Source organism: Humulus lupulus, chromosome 9 (genome assembly GCF_963169125.1).
Source record: "Humulus lupulus chromosome 9, drHumLupu1.1, whole genome shotgun sequence".
Classification (NCBI taxonomy): Eukaryota; Viridiplantae; Streptophyta; class Magnoliopsida; order Rosales; family Cannabaceae; genus Humulus; species Humulus lupulus.
In genome coordinates, this window is record NC_084801.1 from 152,109,193 (window position 1) to 152,131,169 (window position 21,977).

General features: G+C 32.9%; 1 long non-coding RNA gene and 1 pseudogene across 1 annotated transcript; both read left to right on the forward strand.

Annotated features, from left to right (window-relative positions):
- Window positions 1-1,159: 1,159 nt before the first annotated feature.
- LOC133800192 (isopentenyl-diphosphate Delta-isomerase I-like) lies at window positions 1,160-6,653 on the forward strand (annotated as a pseudogene).
- A 4,820-nt stretch (window positions 6,654-11,473) lies between these two features.
- On the forward strand, window positions 11,474-13,154 carry LOC133802209 (uncharacterized). Its single transcript, XR_009877190.1, has 2 exons — window positions 11,474-12,003; window positions 12,924-13,154. It is a non-coding gene; the product is annotated as an uncharacterized LOC133802209 (long non-coding RNA).
- Window positions 13,155-21,977: the final 8,823 nt, after the last annotated feature.

Sequence of the window (21,977 nt, forward strand, 5' to 3'; positions counted from 1 at the left end):
CGAGATACCCTTTGAATTTCAAATTCCACTAGCCCCCATGGTTGTTACCAATGTTTAATTAGATTTTTATAGAATTAAAATGGAGATTTGGGAGTTATTGTGATGTTAGAATCGTTAAAATTGGAAAAACTGAAAAAACAAATTTGTTGCCAGCCTCACCGGCCACGACCAGGACTATTAGTGGCCACAACCACTGGCTTCTGTCCCCTAGGCCGCGGCTAGGGAATGTCAGTGGCCGTGGCCACAGGCTATTTTCAGCACAAAATGTCATTTTTCCAAAATGTTCCAAAACGTCCCAAATCCTTTCCCACATGATTTTTTAACCTCCAAACACCTAATGGGAGTTAAAAAAAGATCTCCAACAGCCATATTTCATAATGGCTTTGTGAAATCCAATCTCAAATGTATAACATACAATCTACACATTATTGGGTAATATTTGGGAGTTACAAATTTGTAATTGATTTTGTAACTCCAAAATATGTCACATTTTGGCACACACATGTGTTTAATTTTGTGACTCCCAATAATATGTTACAAGGTTTGACAAATCACATATGTGTAACAAATCAAATTTTGTCACATTATTTAATCTAACATATATTATATGAAATAATATAATAGACAACAGAGAACTATCAGTAGATTTGATTGAGTTAGGTATGGATGATTTCGACATGATTCTTGGAATGGATTGGTTAGCCAGGTATGGGGCGACTATAGACTGCAAGAAGAAGATGGTGACTTTTGAGCTTGAGGGTGAGGACCCCTTTGTTTTTGTTGGCACTATGCATGGACCTCGTACCACTAAGCTCATGCCAGTGGGACCAGAGGAGACCAAATTGGTGTGTGAGTTGTGTTTCCTAAGGACTTACCAGGATTGCCACTGCACCGGGAGATTGATTTTGTCATTGAGTTGGCACCAGGTACAGAACCAGTGTCGAGGACACCATACAGAATGGCTCTGGCAGAACTGAAGGAGTTGAAGGTACAGTTGCAGGAATTACTGAACTTGGGATTTATCAGACCTAGCTCTCACAGTGGGGTGCTAGTTTTGTTTGTGAAGAAAAAGGATGGGACCCAGAGGATGTGTATAGATTATAGGGAATTAAAGAACCTGACTATCAAGAACAAGTACCCACTACCGAGGATATATGACATGTTTGATCAGTTTCAGGGTAAGATAGTGTTCTCGAAGATCGATTATCGATCTAGTTATCACCAGCTGAGGATCAAGGATATTGATATTTCGAAGATAGCTTTTCGCACGAGGTATGAGCATTACGAGTTTCTAGTCATGTCATTTGGGTTGATGTAATGCCCTGGATAGCCAAGACCATTACACTATGTATTTTAAATAGTGTTGGACTTGCTAATCAAGTCATTTGGATATAAATGTGTAACTAAGGGTAATTAACGGATTAGGGTTTAAAACTTTTGATCATATGAATAGTTATTTTAATTTAAATGTTTGAGACTATACATGGAATCCCAAAATAAGTGTTTACAAGGAATTTATAACTCCAAAAGTAATTACAACATAAGGCGGCCTAATCGGCAAAATTAAGGTTTGGCTCTAGTCCTTGTTGAATCTTTGGCCGTGGCAGTCGAGCAGCTGGAAATGTACACGCCGCCCCTAAAGCTCTCCAACTCATGGATGGTCCAGCTTTCCCTTTCCCTTACCTGCACCACATAGCACCTATGAGCCAAGGTTCGATAAGAAAACTTAAATCCACAGATACAATTAATCAACAAGTTTAGCAGTAACAACCCTGCTCAAACAAACACATAGTTCAATTTAAACAACTAATGAGTTAGACAAGTGCAGATTGCATTTCTAATTATTTAGGTGATGTTTGGTCTAGCTAAGTGCATATTACACTCCCAGGTTGCCCTAGCCAAAATGGCCTGAGTTCCACATGCTTATTGCTGTCCTCGGTGCCCTTAGACCAAGCTGTCAAATTAGATATAATCAAACATATAAATTGCATAACACATAATCAGATGCAGCAAATACAAGCATGCCTAATAAAATAATCACAGTCATAACCGCATTCATATTCATTAAAAGGGGCCCGAGCCCTAATCACAACCAAGGTGTAGTTTTCTTACCTTGAGTCTCGAGCAAATAGCGTATGTCGATCCTGAGCACGATCCTTGTTGGAAAAACTTATACAGGATCTTATTTATTTTCATGTGAATCAGATACTAAACAAATTAATATAAGAAAACCTAGAGCATGTTTCTATAATTGAATTAAATAGAGATAATGATAAGAACACTTTCATTATACGCAGTGGAATGAACAAGTCCATCCTTCAGTTTCTCTAACCCTTTAATCCTTTATGTCGCAGGGTATCACCAAGAAACTGAACCGATCATCAAATTTCATCACAGTCTTCCAAAGTATCCTTAGAATCACCTATACTAGAGTGAGAAATTCTCAACACATGAGATAGATACAAAGAGAAGAAGAGAAGATAATATAGAGGCTTAGAAAAGGACTTTTGCTGTAGAGAAAGTCTAAAACCCTAAAGCATCAAAATTAGATTTTCTGATAATCTGTTTTCAACTCTCACTTAGGATTCCTTTTATACGCTCAATTAGATCACATATTTTAATTAAAAAATCATTAAAATAATAGGTAATATCAGCCATTAGGTCGAAATTATCATGGGCTTTAGGCTCGTGAAATTTCCCATTTAATTATAAGCTCATTGGACTTAAAATCAAGCCTTGTATGATTTTCTATTGATTAATTAATTAATTAATTAATTAAACCCTTTATCAAATTAATTATATATAATTTTAATCTTGATTTAAACTTATTTATTAATTTAGACACTAATTTGTCTTAATTAATAAATGAGCCCTAAAATCTCTTTTCCTCTCTAAATTGCATAACTCTCTGAAACTATCCAAAATTAACCTAGTCAACTTTGATAATTAAATAAATTAATTGATACAATCTAGATGATTTTATCCAAGGTACAGTGGGAACCATGGACCTATGAAATCAAGCTCCAATAACTTATCATAAATTTACAAATAAATTTACTAACTTATTAATTCTTCGTGACTCCACTAAATATTCAAAATTTCACTCTTGACTTCATAGAACACTCTATAAGCAATATAGATACGTTATTAGTTACCATTGTTACAACCATAATTATCACTCAATCCTCTATAGATGGTCTATAATGAGATGAGACTAAAATACTGTTTTACCCATCATTGTATTTTATCCTTCTAACACTTAGTTCCTTGTAAATGATATTTCAGTAAACTAATATTAATTACTGAAATGAGATCTCTATCATTTAGCTCATTGAACCAAACTAAAAGGAAACCATCATTTTACTTCTTCATCAGAAGCTATAGATGTTCATATCTATGATTAACACTCCCACTCAATTATACTACTGAGTTCCCAAGATGTAAGTATGGGCTAGTCCGTAGGGTAAGCTGGTAACGAACAAGTCAAAGAACTCAAATAATACAATCAATTAAATTACTAACCACCCAGAATTGAGATTGAATTGACCTATGGTCAACTATATGATATGACTAGAATAGATAATAATGGTATGTTTACTTATCTTATATACTGTCAATATCAGTCAAGTCCGATGTAACAAATACATCAGATCTTATCTACTTTGCTGAAGTTATGGAAAGAATATAACACTGCAATGTGTAAGTAGATCATATCGTAGATTGGCAAGTCAGTGTAAATCTCGTTCACAGACTAATCTTAGGACTAACTTATGTTTGAACCTGTAATCATATTTATATTCCACTGTGAATATGTCACTGTAAATATGATTAGCTATATATTCAGGATTTAATAGAAGTTTATATTAAACAAATAATCATGAAAATAAACACATGTGAGCAAAGTGATTGACCAAGTCAAAAATGATTTCTATTTTTTTATTGATAATAAAATGAGATTACAAAGAAATTGTGTTATAATTAGGGCATAAAACCCCAACAAACTCCCACTTGCACTAATTGAAACTAGTGCCTTTATTCTACTCACTACACCAAATACCCCATTCCATAACACATAAATATAAGTTTATTAAAAAAGTATTATAATATCTAATGTAAAAATAAAAGCGGTAAATAAAATGAAAGTTAAAAAAAAGGCGGGCTATGAAATTGTTAAGTGGCAAACTAAAATGAAATGTAGTGTTATACTTTCCTTTTCCCTCTTCCCGTTCTATTCTCTAGACCTAAACCCAAAACCCTGTCTCTAAGCCGGTCTCCTCACTCACTCTTCCCCGATCCCTCTCCTTCTTTCTCTCTCTCCTACTCCCTCAACTACGACGGCGAGGGGATATACGAGGCTTCAACCACGGTGGAGGTCGACGGGGCTGACAGAGGCTCAGCGGGACTACCGGAGGCTCGACGATGTGGACCCGGAGACTCGTTGGTGCAGGTAAAGATCTCTCTCTCTCTCTCGTTTTGTTTTATAGTCGACGTCGACTGGGTGGCATGGGCTGGAGATGGTGGTGCGATGGGGTGCCATGGGTGTTCAATTCCTGGTTTGTGTATTTTTTTTATTATTGTAAAGCAATTTATTTATTTCTTTTTGTTTAAATGGTTCTCGTATCTTGCTCTGTGCAGTCAAATTGAAGGAGTGAAGTCCACTCGACTTCCCTCTTATGCCACTTTTCCCCATGTTTTGGCTTCAAACGGAGTGAACCCCTAGAGACCTTGAAGGAAACGGTATGGAGCTCTTTTGTTGTAGCTTCTGTTTTATTTTGGATATTTGTATGTGGGTTTTGCTGTTAATTGATTTGGTTTTACCTTGAAATTTCTATGTTCTATTTTCATTAGGGATAGTTAGTAATATTTCTTATTGTATCATTAATACTTGGTTTGTTGTGACCAAAAACGTTTCTACTAGGGATCAAAATCTTGTATTCTTTTGTGATTCTAAACTGTTTTTTACTTTATAGTAATTTATGAGATCTGTTATTTTATTGTTCTGCACTCTACAATCAAGTGATCAAATTCTTTATTTCACTATCCTTGCATATATTGATCACAAAATTTGACTCACAAAAAATGTGATTTTGGTGCCTTTAATTTGTACAATATTATGATAATTACTATCTCATTTTTATTGTTACTGTGTCCCATAAGCTAATCTCACATCTCAGAAATCCTTGGCTTTTTACTTGTTTGTTCTAACATTGTTCCTGTGTATAATTTTCTATCGAAAGGAAGAGTCAAGAAATCAGTTTGATTAAAATATTGGTATACTGTTACAAAAATAACATTACTGTTTGGTATATTGGTCTACATATCTTTCTTTGTGTTGTACTGGAGCTGATTATGTTTCTTTATGTGAACTTTTTGTAGATGCATTTTAGTGGATGAGAATGACCAGGTTGTTGGTCATGATACAAAATATAATTGTAAGTAAAATTTGATCTGCACAATTCTTTTTGGGTATTATGTCACGTCTTTATGGTACTTTGCATTTTGCATACTCCAAGGCTTTCTATCCTTCCTAAATCTTATATGCTCTTTTGATTTTGGATACCTTCATGTTATGGAAATGAACTGTTTATTCATGTTCTGGGCATTCTACTACATGTTCAAATCATATATTTTATATATAGATCATGTTCATTCTGTTGGATCAACTGGACCTCTGTTGTTTGCTAATGCTTTTGTACCCTGTAGGTCACTTAATGGAAAAGATTGAAAAGGAAAATTTGCTACACAGGGCTTTCAGTGTGTTTTTGTTCAACTCGAAATACGAGTTGCTTCTTTAGGTATTGCTTACAATATTTGAGGGACATCAAGCTATATGATTTGCCAATTAGGTACCTGAACCTTAGATCTTGTGGGAGCAAACAACAGACCTGACTGTTTGAACTGCCCTCCTAGGTGCTTACATTTATAGTAATAAGTGTCATGTAAAGAACCAAGTCAAGATCTAACCTATCTATTAGGAGGGCATAAATTGAATAATTGTGTCATATTCTATTTCCCATTTTAGTTTTCTATATTACTGAAATTTCATGCACTCATGACCATGTCTACATATCTTTTCTTATTTTCTATGTTTTTTCCCTTTTCCCAAAACGTCTTGCGTGTGGCTAGTTATATTGAAGGCCAATTCGTATCTGTTGTGCACATCTATTCGATAACATAAGTATCATGATATGATATTCTGTCTGTTTATCTGTATAGCAACGTTCTGCAACAAAGGTAACGTTTCCCCTTGTGTGGACAAACACCTGTTGCAGCCATCCACTCTACCGTGAATCTGAGCTTATCGCTGAGGAGGCCCTTGGTAATATATTTCTGCAGAGTAGATATTTGGCTATCCATTCAAAGCTTATGTCTTCTAAATTTGATTATTATCTTTTTAAATCACTAGGAGCAAGGAATGCCGCACAGAGGAAGCTATTAGATGAACTGGGTATTTCTGCTGAAGATGTGCCAGTTGATCAATTTACCCCACTAGGGAGGATGCTGTACAAAGCTCCTTCTGATGGCAAATGGGGCGAGCACGAACGTAATAATTCTTACTTTATTCATTTATATACTATACATCATATTATGTCCCCCTTTTGGTGTGGTAACTGGACTCTATAAACCATTTATATGCAAAATAAATATATAGAATCAAGATACCGTGTGCAATTTGCTATCACACTGTTCTCTACTTTCCCCCAAAAGAAAAAAAAAACATGTCAAATTATGTTATAGTTTTTTAGTATCATTCCAAAACATACCTGGGATGTCTGTTTTCTTATGTAGTACCAAAGTTTCTATACAATGAAGAATGAGTCTTGGTTCTGCTAAATTTAGAGAATCAGCTTTCTGTTATGTCATTTAAAGAAATCATTTACATGCATAATATTTGAATTCTTCTTTGTTATTTATATTTCATAATGTAGTAATGGGTATTTATCTTACAAAGGAAAGATAAATTAGTAACTGATAAACTATTGGTGTTCCAGATGTTGTTCAAAGAGGTGTACAACTAGATCAGATTATTTTCACAGATGTTGCCATGAAGGGTGAACATATCAAGCGCAGTGCTTTAGCAGATTTATTCTTGGACACATAAGCATGCTTAATACTTTTTTTTTCTATTTTTTTATTATTCAAGTGTATTTATCTTAGTACAATACAATATGTAACTTTATTTTGACATTTGATGTTGCTATTGCTGATTGATTTTGTTATTGCTGTTTTGTTTCTTTATTTTTTTTTTGGTGGTGTGTGCTCTGTAGCATTGCATTTAGTAGCATTGTAATTTTTTCTAATTTTATTAGGTTTCTACTGGTGTAGCGCCTCATTACACTGGAACTGTGCTTGATGGGACTAAGTTCAATTCCAGCCATTATAGAGGATTCCTCTCAAGTTTAAGCTTGGCCAAGGTATTAATTATTAACTAGTGTTGGTGGTATTGTATTTGTTTTTCTTTTATAATCATTATGTCTTGTGTTGGTGGTATTATATTGAGTGGTTCTGATGCTGCTGCAAATAACTAATTTAGATGGCTTTCGAAATGATGCTTTTTCTTTTTAGGATCTTTAGTCTACAATTTATATATGTATATTTCATGATTTCAAAATCCAAAACAGAAACACACACTTCTCTTAATTTTGATTTGGTTTAGTTAATGAGTATTTCGAAATCCCCAAATCACTATCTCTCTTTTTTTAATTTTTTTTAAATCCCTAAATAAATTTTTTCCGTAGTATATATTATCTACCATTAATCTATGGATCCTAAATAAATTCTTAAGTATTTTGCTTGATTAATTTTCACATTTTATTAGAACAACATGTGTACAAATTTCTTTTACTTGAAAATAGAAAAGAAAATTGACTTAGTTGTTTTGGGGTGATAAGTCACTTGATTGTAAGATGTATATATATATATATAGTGATTCTATGGCTTTGTTTTCACATTTTATTTGTACAACATATGTACAACACAACATATATGTTATTAAGCTTCACTTGAGATTCATTTCTGCACTATTGTAAATTTTGTTGTTTTGGGTTTCTCTTCTTTTTTCTGGACTTTTTTTGGTGGGGAAAAAATAGGATTTGATTTCCTAATATATATGGGATAATAGGTTTTGGGTTTTCTTGTTGGACCACTCCTGGCTTTAAATTTTCCATGGGGTTTTCCTAACCAAACTTGGTATCTTTTTTCTCTTCCTACATGTTTGTATCTAATTTTGCTTCCTGTGTAAAAAAGAGAACGAGACATTAAATATAAATTGGAGAAAAAGCAGTATAATTTGACTTAGATGTATGTTTTACTCGATTCATTAATCTTTGATTCTTATTTGCATGATTTGGAGTGATTTCTTTTCATTGTGAGTTTGTCACTTGCTATTATTTTTTATTGGGTTTATGATAAATACTCATGTTGTGCTGATCATTTCTGCTAGTAGATTATTGTTTATCTATTGAAATAAAATAGAAGAAAAAAGAGTGCAAGTAATTTTTTTGTTGATTAAACTATGTGTTGATATTTATTAACTCCTAATTTATACTTATACCATATATATATAGTGATGAAAAGACTAGATTCCTAATCACTGAAGAATATGTATACCATGCTAATGATCTGCAATGAAGTATTTTACTTGGGTATATACTATATATTTAAAATTAGGAATATATGTAATTTTTAGAGTAAATTGTTGATTAAATTATTCTTGCAGTTAGTCATGTTAGTCTACAATAAAAAGAATGAAAATGATGATAAGAAATGAAAATTTGAAACCAATCCATTCCAAATAGTTATTACATAAAAACTATGATATAGACAAATAAGTAAAAATGATTGTTAATTCATAATTGAAAGTACACTTTTAATTGAAAGTTTTGCTATTAGAATGAGTTTTGATTTGGCTAGAGACTAACGAAAACTTCAAAATCTTAATATTTATAAGTATTGAAAGCTAGTTATCTTGATTGGGATGTTGTTTTGTTTTATTTTAAAGCTAGTTATTTATAATACTGCACTACTTTGTTAATTTCAGCTAACAAAAATTTGAATTCACATTTGCTCCAAATCAAACTAGTAAAAGAATGCATTCAAAAATAGAAATGAAATAAAAAGTAACAGGATTAACACTATGAAAAATCAAGCCAAATTTCTCCACCCTGTTTTCCATTTCCTCAAAGATATTCTTATTCTTCTCTAGTCAAATAACTCAACAGATAGTTGTTACTACAATCTGCCAAAGAGTCTTCTTCGCCTTTGAGCCACTCACCTGAAACAAAAAGCACCTAGACAGTTTGCTGGAACACACCAGACCATTTTAAATTGTTTTCTAGCCCGAAGCCTTGCTTCTGATTATGATGACTTTTACATTGTTTTTTTTTTTGGTCAGTTGCCCTTGATATGTTTCTGCAGTAGCTGTTAAGGCAAATTTATTTGATGTGGCTTTAAATACAAATATTCTTGATACTAGCTCTAATGGTTACTTGAGGTAAGGCCTTTAGTTTGATTTGCCAAGTTTAATATAGTTCTACACATCAGAGGTCAATATTTTAAAGACTGGTTGTTCTTGTTTTTTTCTTCTTTTGGTACCGTTATCACTGTTTTCGTATGCATTTTCTTGGAATCGTTATCACTGTTTTGGTATGCATTTTCTTGTTTTTTTCAGTCACAGTCCTGATTGTCCTCTTCCAACTACGCAAGAAATTGCAAGGACAACTGAGCTACAAAATAACAGATATTAGGTGCAAAAATTGAACCTTACCACCATTTTGCTTCTAGTGTAGATTAGCATTGTATTTGTATGTAACAACAACACATAGGATTAGTGGAGTTCTTATTAAAGGAACTCTACATAATTAAATAATTTCTTTTCTTAGTCTGGAAAAAATAAATTATTCATAATTTTATGCATTTATATGAAGAAGAATATACTTGCAAGAAATTTTTTGGGTTAGTTGAGTTGAGTTTTCATTTTGGTCCTCTCTTCGAGCTCATTAAATTTTTGTACTTTTTAATAAGCTTTAACGGCCAGCAAGGTAAGTATAACTTATGGTGTGTTTGGTAAGATTAGACAATTTTGATCCAATTGGAAAAGAGTCAATCTTTGTGACGGTGGAGGCAATGGTGCTTCGTAAGACTACTACTTGATGTATTATATGTTTTTGTTTTTATGAAATTTTCAAGTCTGCTGCATTTTATACACATTTTCTTGACTCATCAATGGTTCTCGTCTCTTTATGATAGTGAATTGGCAGAAGTTCCTAGCGTTCTTCCTCTTTAAATAAGGTACACATTTGGATTTTTATCCTGATAGATTTTGTTGTTACAAACCTTAAGATTGACTGGTTTATATTAACTTCATTGTTATATTAACTGGTTTGTTTACATGCAGGAGTCTTCCATTTTAAATGAGCACATGGTTGTGCTGTTGCCTGGAGCTGTTTATGCTCTTTTTGTTGGTTATAAGGTATTTGGTGATCTATCCTAGTACTAGCAGGCTATAAATTTATACATCCAGTTATCACTACAAAACTAAAACTAGATAATTGTTGTTGTAGACGGAAGAACTTGAGCAGGACTCGATGCACAGACTTTTTGAATGCTCCATTGATGTACTTGCGAATATTGATCAGGTTTCCTCTGTTAAGGTACTAGGGTTTTGTATCATTTCGTTCAATTTTCTGTTTTGCTTTTCTTTGTGATTTTTTTTTCTTGTTTATATTAGAAATTATATCTTTTTTCCTCATTAGATGAATGCTACATGTATGTATATATGCATTGCTGATTTGGGCCATCTCAAATTCCATGGATATGCAGAAGAAGATAATTGTGATCATATAGTCTAGTAAAGCATGCCACCCTGTATGCACCCATTTTTTCTGGCTGCATACTTGATATTTCTTTCGGTATGTAATGAATTAGATGCTAATTTTTTTTAGCAACAATTATCTGGTGGGTTATAGTAGCAATATCAATTTTTAACTTGAGAATGTTTGATTAAAAAAGGTATTTTAAACAATCATGAGAAATTCAAGGCAGATTGGGTACTTTGTGTATATTTTTTTTTACCAAATATGTATTATATTAACTTGATGTGGACCTAGTCTTGATGTGTGTCATATACTCCCAAGGATCTCTTTGGCACTACACTACAGATATATAATACTAGAAGAACCATATATTATTTATATTAGAGGATCTCTTTGGCACTACACTACAGGCCTGCAATGACACTAATCATTTATATTATCATGGTTTTTATTCCAATCAGTATATTGTGCTCTGCATTTTATATAATAAAAATATTTTTTATCTATAAAAGTAATGCATGATAAGAACCATGATAAGTTTTAGTTAATTTAACCATGTATATTTTAAGAATCATTTCATAGTAATATCATAAAACTTAGATAATTCAACCTTCTTTTGGACAGTCCAACCTCTCATTATCACTTCTTGAGTAAGATTTTTTATTTTTGGTTTCTGTACAATTTTTCAATTTGTGGATTTTGTTTTTTAGATTTTTTATTAGTCTTATGACTTCCTACACTTTGGTTTTGAGGGTACTGCAAGAGTACTGATAGAGTGGCTATTAAGCATGTGAACAATTGAATTCATAGCTTGTTGCAGTAATTAGCTAGAAAAGGAAAGCCAGACTTGTTCTATTCTGCTTCTAGTTTTATTGATGTTGTTATATCTACCATTTCTCTTGCTTCTGATGGTACATTTAGGTTTGCTTCTGATGTTGTACTTCCTTTGATAATTCTAGATATGCATGTGCTTTTGTTTCCTCTGTTTTTATAGCTTCTTTCACTGCTGCAATTTTCAACTTTTATGTTGGATGACTAATTATAAACAATGTTTAGTAAACTCAAAATTTTGTGTTTGATTTTTAGTATCTAGCTTCTATTCTGCTTCTACTTCTGGGGGTCTCTACTATTGGAGTACCAAGCTTGCTGGCCCAAAATGGTCACCATTTGCTTAATGGATAACTGGCTGGTATGTAATTAATATTCTTTTTCTAACTGTTAACTTGGGAAAATGTCTTTCTTCAATTTTTTCTAGTTGACTATTTATACTCTGGCTTGGAGCTTTTAGAGTTTCATTTGGGGTCTGAGACTATAATGCCTGTACAATACAAAGTCACCATTAGTAAGTATAGCACATACTTTAATCTTAGCACTAGACCTTATATATATATATAATTTAGTTAAATCAGTTAGTTTAATTAAGTTATTGAGAGTAATTTTGAGCTTAGTACTAGACCTTATATGCCTAAATTAGTATAGGACATAACGCTATGCATACAAGAAACAGATGGCAGAAAATGAAATAGATTTTCTTTTGCTTCTGGTTTGCAACTAAAGTTGAATGATTAAGCATAAAGTATGATTAAGTTCTTCTATTTCATATATAGACCTTCTTTTTTCAAAAATCATAAACTTGACACTAAAGCCAAGAGTTTAGAACACAAACAGGAAACAGAAATTTAAGACATACCAGAAACTGTCTCCTCAAAACATCGATTCTTGTCATGTTTGATTTTTTATTTTATTGTTTTTCTTTATGATTTTGTTGTATAAGAAGTCAAAGTGTGATTCTGTTTTTATTCTTTAATTTTTTTGGGGATATATTGACAGAATTTAGAGTTCTGGAATCAATTCTTTCTCACATACTTTTTGATCATTGAGAATGATATATTTGTTATCTTGATACATTTCACAAGCCTTGTTTTAAGTTGCATGTTTTGTTGCTTCAGTCGTTGTTTTGCATGGTAGTACATCTTGCTATACCCTGCTGTTTCGTCAAGTTTTGGAGTTATTACAAATTTAATTTAAACTTTATATGCTTACAGGTGGAAACTAGCTTAAGTCTTATGTTCTTAATAATAAAAGGACTTTTTTTTTTACAATGTGCAGGTATATTGAGATGATTTCTTTGGAGCAATTCTTGACAACATTTGTAGTTGAGGCCTTTAGAATGGAAGAATGTATTTCACTAATTTTTGTATACATTTCTTGTTTTGTATTTAGTGATAAAGGAGCTGAATTAGGCATAAATTATGTTGTAATATGATTTCTTAAAGCCTAGACTAGTAGACTAAATATTGTAATTACATTTGAGTAATTAATAAAAATCTATTTATGTTACCTTATTTGGCTTCAACTTTCATATTTGTATTCCAAGTTTTGTGTAAGTAAAAAAAGATTATGTTTCTCTAAGCTAATATAACACATGTGCTATACTAAAGTGTAGTATAACACAAAAAATGTGTTATATAATCGACATAATTAAACACTTATCTATATATTAAAATAACACAGAAATTGTGTTATCGTTGACAGTACAATAACACATCTGTATAACACTGATAAAGTGTTATGTAAAGTACCCTGACCTACGATAACATAGTCGGTCTTAGCACATCAGAAAGTGTTATCGTATGTTTTGATAACACATTTTCGATGTTATTAAAAGCATTTTTTCTTGTAGTACTAGTCCCATTTCCTTGATATGCTTATCAAATGTAGCTTCTGGTAGTGTCTTTGTAAATGAATCTGCAAGATTGTCTGATGATGCAATCTTCATAACCTTCACATCTCACATGGCCACATATTCTTGATTATGTAATACTTCCTTTCTATATGCTTACTCCTCTTATGACATCGAGGTTCTTTCGAGTTGGCTATCGCTCATGTATTGTTACAAAACAACAGATGTGATTTATCCATATATGGAATAACACCAATATCCGAATAAAACTTCTTTAGCCAGACTATTTCCTTAGCTGCTTTAGATACAACTATGTACTCAGTCTTCGTGGTGGAATCTGAGATCGCAGACTGCTTTACGCTTCTCCATATCACAACTCCACCCCCAAGAGTAAACGCCATTCCAGAAGTAAACTTCCTGTCATCGACATCAGTTTGAAAATTTGGATCGTGTAACCTACAGGGTTGAGAACACCACCTTCGTAGACTAACATAAAATCCCTAGTCCCCCTTAAATACTTCAGAATATGCTTAACTGCTATCTAATGTTCCGGTCCTAGGTTTGATTGATACCTACTCACTACTCCTACTGCATAGCAGATATCTAGTCTAGTACACAACATAGGATACATCATACTTCCAACTACAGATGCGTAATGAGCTTTTCTCATTGCATCCTTCCTCTTCAGGAGTCTAGGGAGACTACTTCTTTGAAAAATGAATTCCATGGTGGGACAGTAGACGTCTTTTCTGTTGGGGTTTTATGTCCTAATTAAAACTCAATTTCTTTGTAATCTTAATTTTTATCAATAAATGAATAGAAATCATTTTTTGACTTAGTCAATCACTTTGCTCACATATTTTATTTTCATGATTATTTGTTTAATATAAACTTCTATTAAATCCTGAGCATATAGCTAATCGTATTTATAGTGATGTAATCACAGAGGAATATAGATATGATTATATGTTCAAAAATAAGTTGGCCTTAAAATTAGTCAGTGCACAGTATTTACACTGACTTTCCAATCTACGATATGATCAACTTACACATCGCAGTGTTATGTTATTTCAAGAACATTAGCAAAGTAGATAAGATCGGATGTATTTGTTACATCGGACTGGACCGATATTGATAGTTGATAGGATAAGTAAACATACCGTTATTATCTATTCTAGTCATATCATATAGTTGACCATAGGTCAATTCAATCTCATTTTTGAGTGGTTAGTATTCTAACTGATTGTATTATTTGAGTTCTTTGACTTGTTCGTTACCAGCTTACCATACGGACTAGCCCATACATACATCTTGGGAACTCTGTAGCATAATTGATTAGGACTGTTAATCATAGATATGAACATGTATAGCTTCTGATGAAGAAGTGAAACGATGATTTCCTTTTAGTTTCGTTCAAGGTGCTAAATTATAGTGATCTTATTTTAGTAATTAATATTAGTTTACTGAAATATCATTTACAAGGAACTAAGTGTTTTGAGGATAAAGTACAATGATGGGTAAAAGAGTATTTTAGTCCCATCTCATTATAGACCGTCTATAGAGGATTGAGTGACAATTATGGTTGTAACAATGGATCATTAATAGCGTATCTATATTTCTTATATAGCGTTCTATGAATTCAAGAGTGCAATTCTGAGTCTTTAGTGGAGTCACGAGGAATTAGTAAGTTAGTAAATTTATTTGTCAAATTTATGATAACTTATTGGAGCTTGATTTCATGGGCCCATGGTCCCCACTCTACCTTGGATAAAATAATCTAGATAGTCTCAATTAATTTATTTAATTATCAAAGTTGATTAGGTCAATTTTGGATAGTTTCGCAGAGTTATGTAATTTAGAGAAGAAAAGAGAAATTATAGCAGATTTATTAATTAAGATAAATTGGTATCTAAATTAATAAATAAGTTTAAATCAATGTTCAAATTATAAATAATTAATTTGACAAATGATTTAAATAATTAAATCAATAGAAAATAATAGATGCCTTGATTTTAAGTCCAATAGGCTTATAATTAAAAGGGAAATTTCACGGGCCTATGGCCCATGATAATTTCAACCTAGAGTTGATTATTGGCTATTATTTTATTGATTTTTTAATTAAAAAATGACCTAATTGAGTCTATAAAAGGAATGCTAAGTGAGAGTTGAACATAGGTTACAAAAAGACTATCTGACTGAAAATCTGAAGATATAGTAGGTTTTAGATTCTCTTTACAGCATAAGTCCTTTTCTAAGTCTCTTTTCTCTGTATCTATCTCATGTTTTGAGAATTACCCACCCTAGTCTAGGTGATTCTAAGGATACTTTGGAAGGCTTTGTAGAAAATAGAAGAACGGTTCAGTTCCTTTGTGATACCCTGCGACAGAAATGATACAAATGTTAGAGAAACTGAAGAAATGACTCTATTATTCCGCTGCTTATAATGTAAGTGTTCTTATCATTATTTCTATTTGAACTCTATTTTAGAAACATGTTTTAGGTTTTCTTATATTAATTTGTTTAATATAAGATCTACATGAAAATAAACAAGATCATGTATAAGTTTTCCCAACAACTAGCTTCAGAGCTTTCGGTAATCTTTATTTTCATGAATGAATATGTTAAAAATTGAATTATTTGATGTGTTGAGTAATTGGATAAATTTCATGTTTTTATGAAGCATATTGAATTTTATGTGATTATTAGATTATTTTGTTGCGTTTTCTATGCCATTAATTTTTATATATGCTTTATTTTGTGTAAAACATGATAAAAATTAATTATAAATGGTTTTGGTTTGAAAAATTGAACAAAAAAAATTTTCAAATTTTTTTTTCTCTGGCTACAAGTCGCGCGCGCGCATGCGTGCATCACCTGGTAGCCCGTGCAATCATTCCTCGGCGTCGCACCCTCCCGCGTGCGCGTTGCTTTGGTGCAACAGCACCCCTGCGTGCATTCTTCGGCAGATGCCCCAGGTCACCACCTTGCAGCTAGGTGAACAGTACCTGTTTCATCAAATTTTTTTAAATTAAAGAAAATAAAATATGAAATTGATTATTTATAACAAAGCCAAAAATATCAGATTTATTTTATCATTTAAAAATATTTTTTAATATAATATATTTTTGTTGTTTAAGATTTAAATAATTAGATAATTTCTACAAAGATTCAAATTCAAATTTAAAAATAGGCTAAAAATTTAATTTTAAATCTTTTAATATATTAAAATATTAGAATTAAGATATCAGATATTAAAGATATTTTCTTTTAAATTATTTTTATTTTAATTAAATATTTATTTGAAAATATTATTATTTGTTTATTCTATAGTTTTTAATATTTAAATGATTTGAAATTTAAAGTTTGTTAGTTAGATATTTTTATGGATATTTGAATTTGTTTAATTGTTTTGAGATATTTTAGGGTCGTTACAACTATTAATATTTTATTTTTTAAATGGTTAAAATATTTGCTTATAGTCGTAATAACACAATATATTTTTTGAAAAATAGTTAATATATTGATTTAAAAATTGGTTACATTTTGAAAAATATCATTTTTTCAACCAATTAATATAGTATTTTTTAAAATGAGATTTATTTAATTATGGTTAATTTTTGATAAATCCTATTTAAATTAAATTAATATTTTTTTTTTCAAATTAACCTAAATCAAGTTGATTGTTGATAAATAAAATTTAAATTAACTATTGTTAATTGTTGATAAATTTCATTTAAATTGACTTATTTTTTGTAAAAAATTTATTAATTCAATTTTTTGATAAATTCTAGAACATTAATTGTGGTATTTTTGTAAATGAAATAAATTGTGGTATTTTTGTATAAATTCATAGACTTGCTCATATAGTAATATGATTAGGCCCATCCAATTATAACATGTCTTTTTGCACTATATGTGGTATTTTTGCAATTGGGCTTAGATGCATATAGTGGCCCATATGTTTGCTAGATATATGGTTTTTGCCAAATAAAATATTCATAAAATGATAGGTTTTATTTGAGCCCATTATAAAATGTAAAGTTTAAATTCCTCTCTTGTGGGTGGTTCCACTTGTTAATGGTCATTTGCTTTGCATGACTATAGTGGACCTAATAAATTAATAACAATTACTAAAACAAATGTTTAAATTCCTATCTTTTTGACCTTGAATGGAAGTATGGGGGCCTTTTTGTAGTGGGAATGACATACCGAACCCAGCCCTCCTCCATACAAACCCAATTTTATATAGGTTAATTATAATAGCTAAACCTAAATATTGTTTAGCAATAAATAAATTCAAATTTAATTGAATTTGTATCAATGTGACACTTTATAATTAATAGAAAATTATAGAACTTTGGTTTTAAAAAATTAACTTTTCAATTTTTTTAGAGAACCATAGTCATTAATTTTAAAAAAATAAATAATAAAATACTATTTTAATTTTAGAATGAGCTTATTTTAAGAATTATATTCAATCTCCTAGCTTAATGGGGCATCGAGACGCTTTGATTCGTCCCCCTACAGAAGATGTTCATTAGTTATTTTGACAAGGTTAGATTTCGAAAGATAGATAATTATAGGTCAAATTCTACTAGACTCACCCCTACGGTGACTACTAGGACTAAATCAGAGATTTTTTGTTTTCTTATTTTGATTGAATAATAGGTTGTTAATAATGTTGTCCATTATTAAATAAGTTTACAACTTTATTTAACTAGTGGTATTTTTTAATCTCGCCAACCGGGACAAGGATATCATAGATTAGTTAAAAATCTAAAGAAATAGAGATATGATAGTTTTTTGTATTTTTTTTCTCATATCTTACATTTTTTGGTATATGTTGTGCTATTTCTTGAAAATTTGTGTGAATAGAAGTTTTATTGAGCAAATATGATTGATTTATATTTTATTGATAATTAGTAGTTTTAAGTATGACTGTGTCTACTACCATCCTTTCTCAATTTTCGATGGAGAAACTTCCTTAAGTGGGAGTAGAATATCAACATAGTGTTGATTGGTGACAGCGCTGAGTTCGTCATGACTGAGGAATCCCAGAAGTTCCAGATGAAGGAGCTACCAAGTTTGTAAGAGATATATATGAGCATTGGCAGGCGGCTAACAATAAGGCGCGGTACTACATGTTAACTAGTATGGTCGACACTCTCAAGACTAAGGTGGAGAATGTCGAGACGACCTACAAAATCATGGATTAGCTCCAAGACATGTTTGGTACCAAATTAGTGCAGACTCGTTTTGAGGCCACCAAGAAATATGCCAATGCTCGGATGGCACCATCTCCACACGTTCGTGATCAACTCAACTATGGTCTGAAGTAATTCAAGAACGAGCTTCAAACTTTCGAGTCTATCATGGGTCGACCTAGTAAGGGAGGAAACATGAAGACTACTGTTGTTGCTGCTGATCCAGCTAAGGCTGAAGCTAACCAAGCTTTGTCTTCGAAAGTTGGAAACAAGAGGAAAGGTGGACAAAAAGACAACCCCAAGCCTGCAAAGACTGTAAAGACGAGTGCACAGACGCCTAAGGGGAAGAAAAAGAACAAGAAAGGTAAAGATAAATGCTTTCACTACAAAGAGAAGGGGCATTGGAAACGAGATTGCCCCAAGTTTCTAGCAGCTAAAAGCAAATGTAGTGATTATAGTTCATATATCTTAAAAACATGTGTTTTAGAGAATGATAAATCTGTATGGATTGTTGATTCTAGATCTACTAACCATGTTTGTAACTCTTTACAGCTTCTTGAATCGTGGGAGGAAGTGGACGAAGGCGGCTTAAAGTTTAGTGTTGGGAACAGAGTGTTCGTTGCGGTCCAAGCTAGAGAAAGAACTCGTCTGAAGTTCGGAAATAAATTTTTAATTTTAAATGATGTATTTTTTTATTATGGATTTTAGTAGAAATTTAATTTCTGTTTCCATGTTGCAATTAGAACAATTTGTTATGGCTTTCACAAGTTCTAATATATCTATTTCTTTCAATGGATCACAATTGTGTATTGCATGTTTGGAAAACAGGCTTTATATTCAACAACCGAACGAACTTGTCGGTCTCAATAATTATTTATTCAAAGTAGCTAAACCTACGATCAATAAACGTCAAAAGACCGAAAATGATAACTTGATGTATTTATGGCATTTGAGACTACGTCACATTGGCTATGATAGAATTCAAAGACTTACAAAGGACGGGCCTTTTAGAGAACTCACCTTAGGAGAATTACCTGTCTATGAATCTTGTCTAGAAGGCAAACTGACCAAGTGTCCATTCTCTGCAAAGGGTGATAGGGCCAAGGAACCACTTGGACTTGTTCATTCAGATGTTTGTGGACCTTTGAATGTACAAGCTGGGGGCATGTAATTGAAATCGCGAATGACATTCTCAATGTCGTGTTGTCCAAATAATTCCCCAAAACACCTTTAGAACATAAGAATGGTCGTGAACCTAGTTAACACCATTATAGAATCTGAGGGTGTCCCACCCACGTCCTAAGGAAAAAGGAGGGAAAGCTAGAACCACGAACTGAAGTTTGCATGTTTGTTGACTATCCTAAAGGTACTCGGGGTGGACTTTTGTATAGCCATTCAGAAAAGAAAGTGTTTACTTCTACGAATGCTACTTTTTTGGAAAATGACTCTGTCAAAAACTTCAAACCACACATCAAAGTATTTTTAGAGGAGATGGTTGAAGAATTGACTTCAACCAATGTTTCATCGTCATTAATGCAAGTTGATGATTAAATTCCCACTCTTCATGTCCAACCAACGCAAGTCGATTTAAATGAAGAAAGTACCATTGTTCCTGAGCAAACAGTCACGGAGCCTCGTCATAGTTGGATGGTTTCTAGGAACCGAGTTTGTAACGCCCTGGATAACCAAGACTGTTACATTGTGTGTTTAAAATAGTGCTTAACCTGCTAAGCAAGTCGTTTGAACTTAAATGTGTAGCTAAAGACTAAGTCAAGGTCAAGTAAAAAAAGATTCAGTCAACAAAATAATTATTTTTCATTAAAATATTAAGTTTGTACATGGGATCCCAAAAATCAGTTTACAGATTGGTAAAAGATAAACAAATACACTTTAGCTATCCTAAGCGGCAAAAACAAGGTTTAACCCTAGTTCTTCCCAAGCTACCCCGATCGTGGCGATCGAGCAGGCTGCATATGTACACACCACCCCTGAAGCTCTCCAACTCATGGCTGGTCCAACTATCAACTCCCTTACCTACACCACGTAGCACCCGTGAGCCATGGCCCAGCAAGAAAACTTAAAACAACATGCAAAACTAGGCAACAGTATAAGACAGTAAATATCATACACCAGATTCAACTGATAATAGATTATAGGCAACAATCCCAACAAAAGAGCAACAATAGCATTTAATTAACCTTGACCCAACCAATTCATTTATTCAACAGGGTACAAGCATTAAGCTAAACAACGACAAATATATATTTACAAGCATACATCTTAATCAGTACAAGCGATTAGGTGTCAGCGCCCTTAGGCCGAGCCCTCTGTTTATTCAGCTGACCCTGACTCACTTAGGCCGAGTCCTCTGACTATTTAGCTGATCCTGACTCACTTAGGCCAAGTCCTCTGATTATTTAGCTGACCCTGACTCACTATGGTCGAACTGCGTCCAGTGCACTTATCAGCAGCCCCGGCACCCTTAGGTCGTAATTTCACATAAAGCATATAATCAATACAGTCACACATTACATATATTTAGATACAGGGGACCTTAGTCCCAAACACAACCACATGGTTGTAGTTTTCTTACCTTGGATCCCGAGCAGCAAGCGTATATTGGCCTCAAGCATGATACTTAATACATAAGCCCTTGTGGTAAAACCTAGTCACATAGCGACAGTGGATAACCATTAAAATCCTAAACCAATTAAAAGCTTTGGAATAAAATACAAGCCTCCGGGACCTCGATTTCTTCTAAACCGAGTAGTAAAAGTCGTCCCGAGTGCTTAGGTTTAGATCCCCGAGTCCAAAAGCCTAATTTGGCTAAGGCTGCTAGGCGGGTCGTGATCTAGTCCTGAGGTTCGCGACGTGCCCCCTGACTAGAGGCGCCAGCCCCTAACTTCTACAAGCATGCGCGCCGCGACCTGGCCCTGAGGGTCGCGGCGAGCCTATGAAACAGAAGGCCCCCCCCCCCCCCCCCCCCAAGGCTCCTAGGCCATGTGGGCCGCGACACCCATGAACTGGGTCGCGACGCGCCCCCGCGAACCCAGAATTCCTTGGGTTTTCTAGTGTTTTTTCCTAGCTATAACCTCAAATTCATATCCCAATTACACTCCCAACCCAAACCAAGTCTTGTAACTAGACCAGGCCTCATAATTACATATCTTAAGCATAAAAAAACTCAAAATCCCACTGAATTTATTAGCCTAAATCATCAATCAGTCATTACTCAAAACCTAGACAAATTCATCCTAATAACCTCAATTTTTAGCA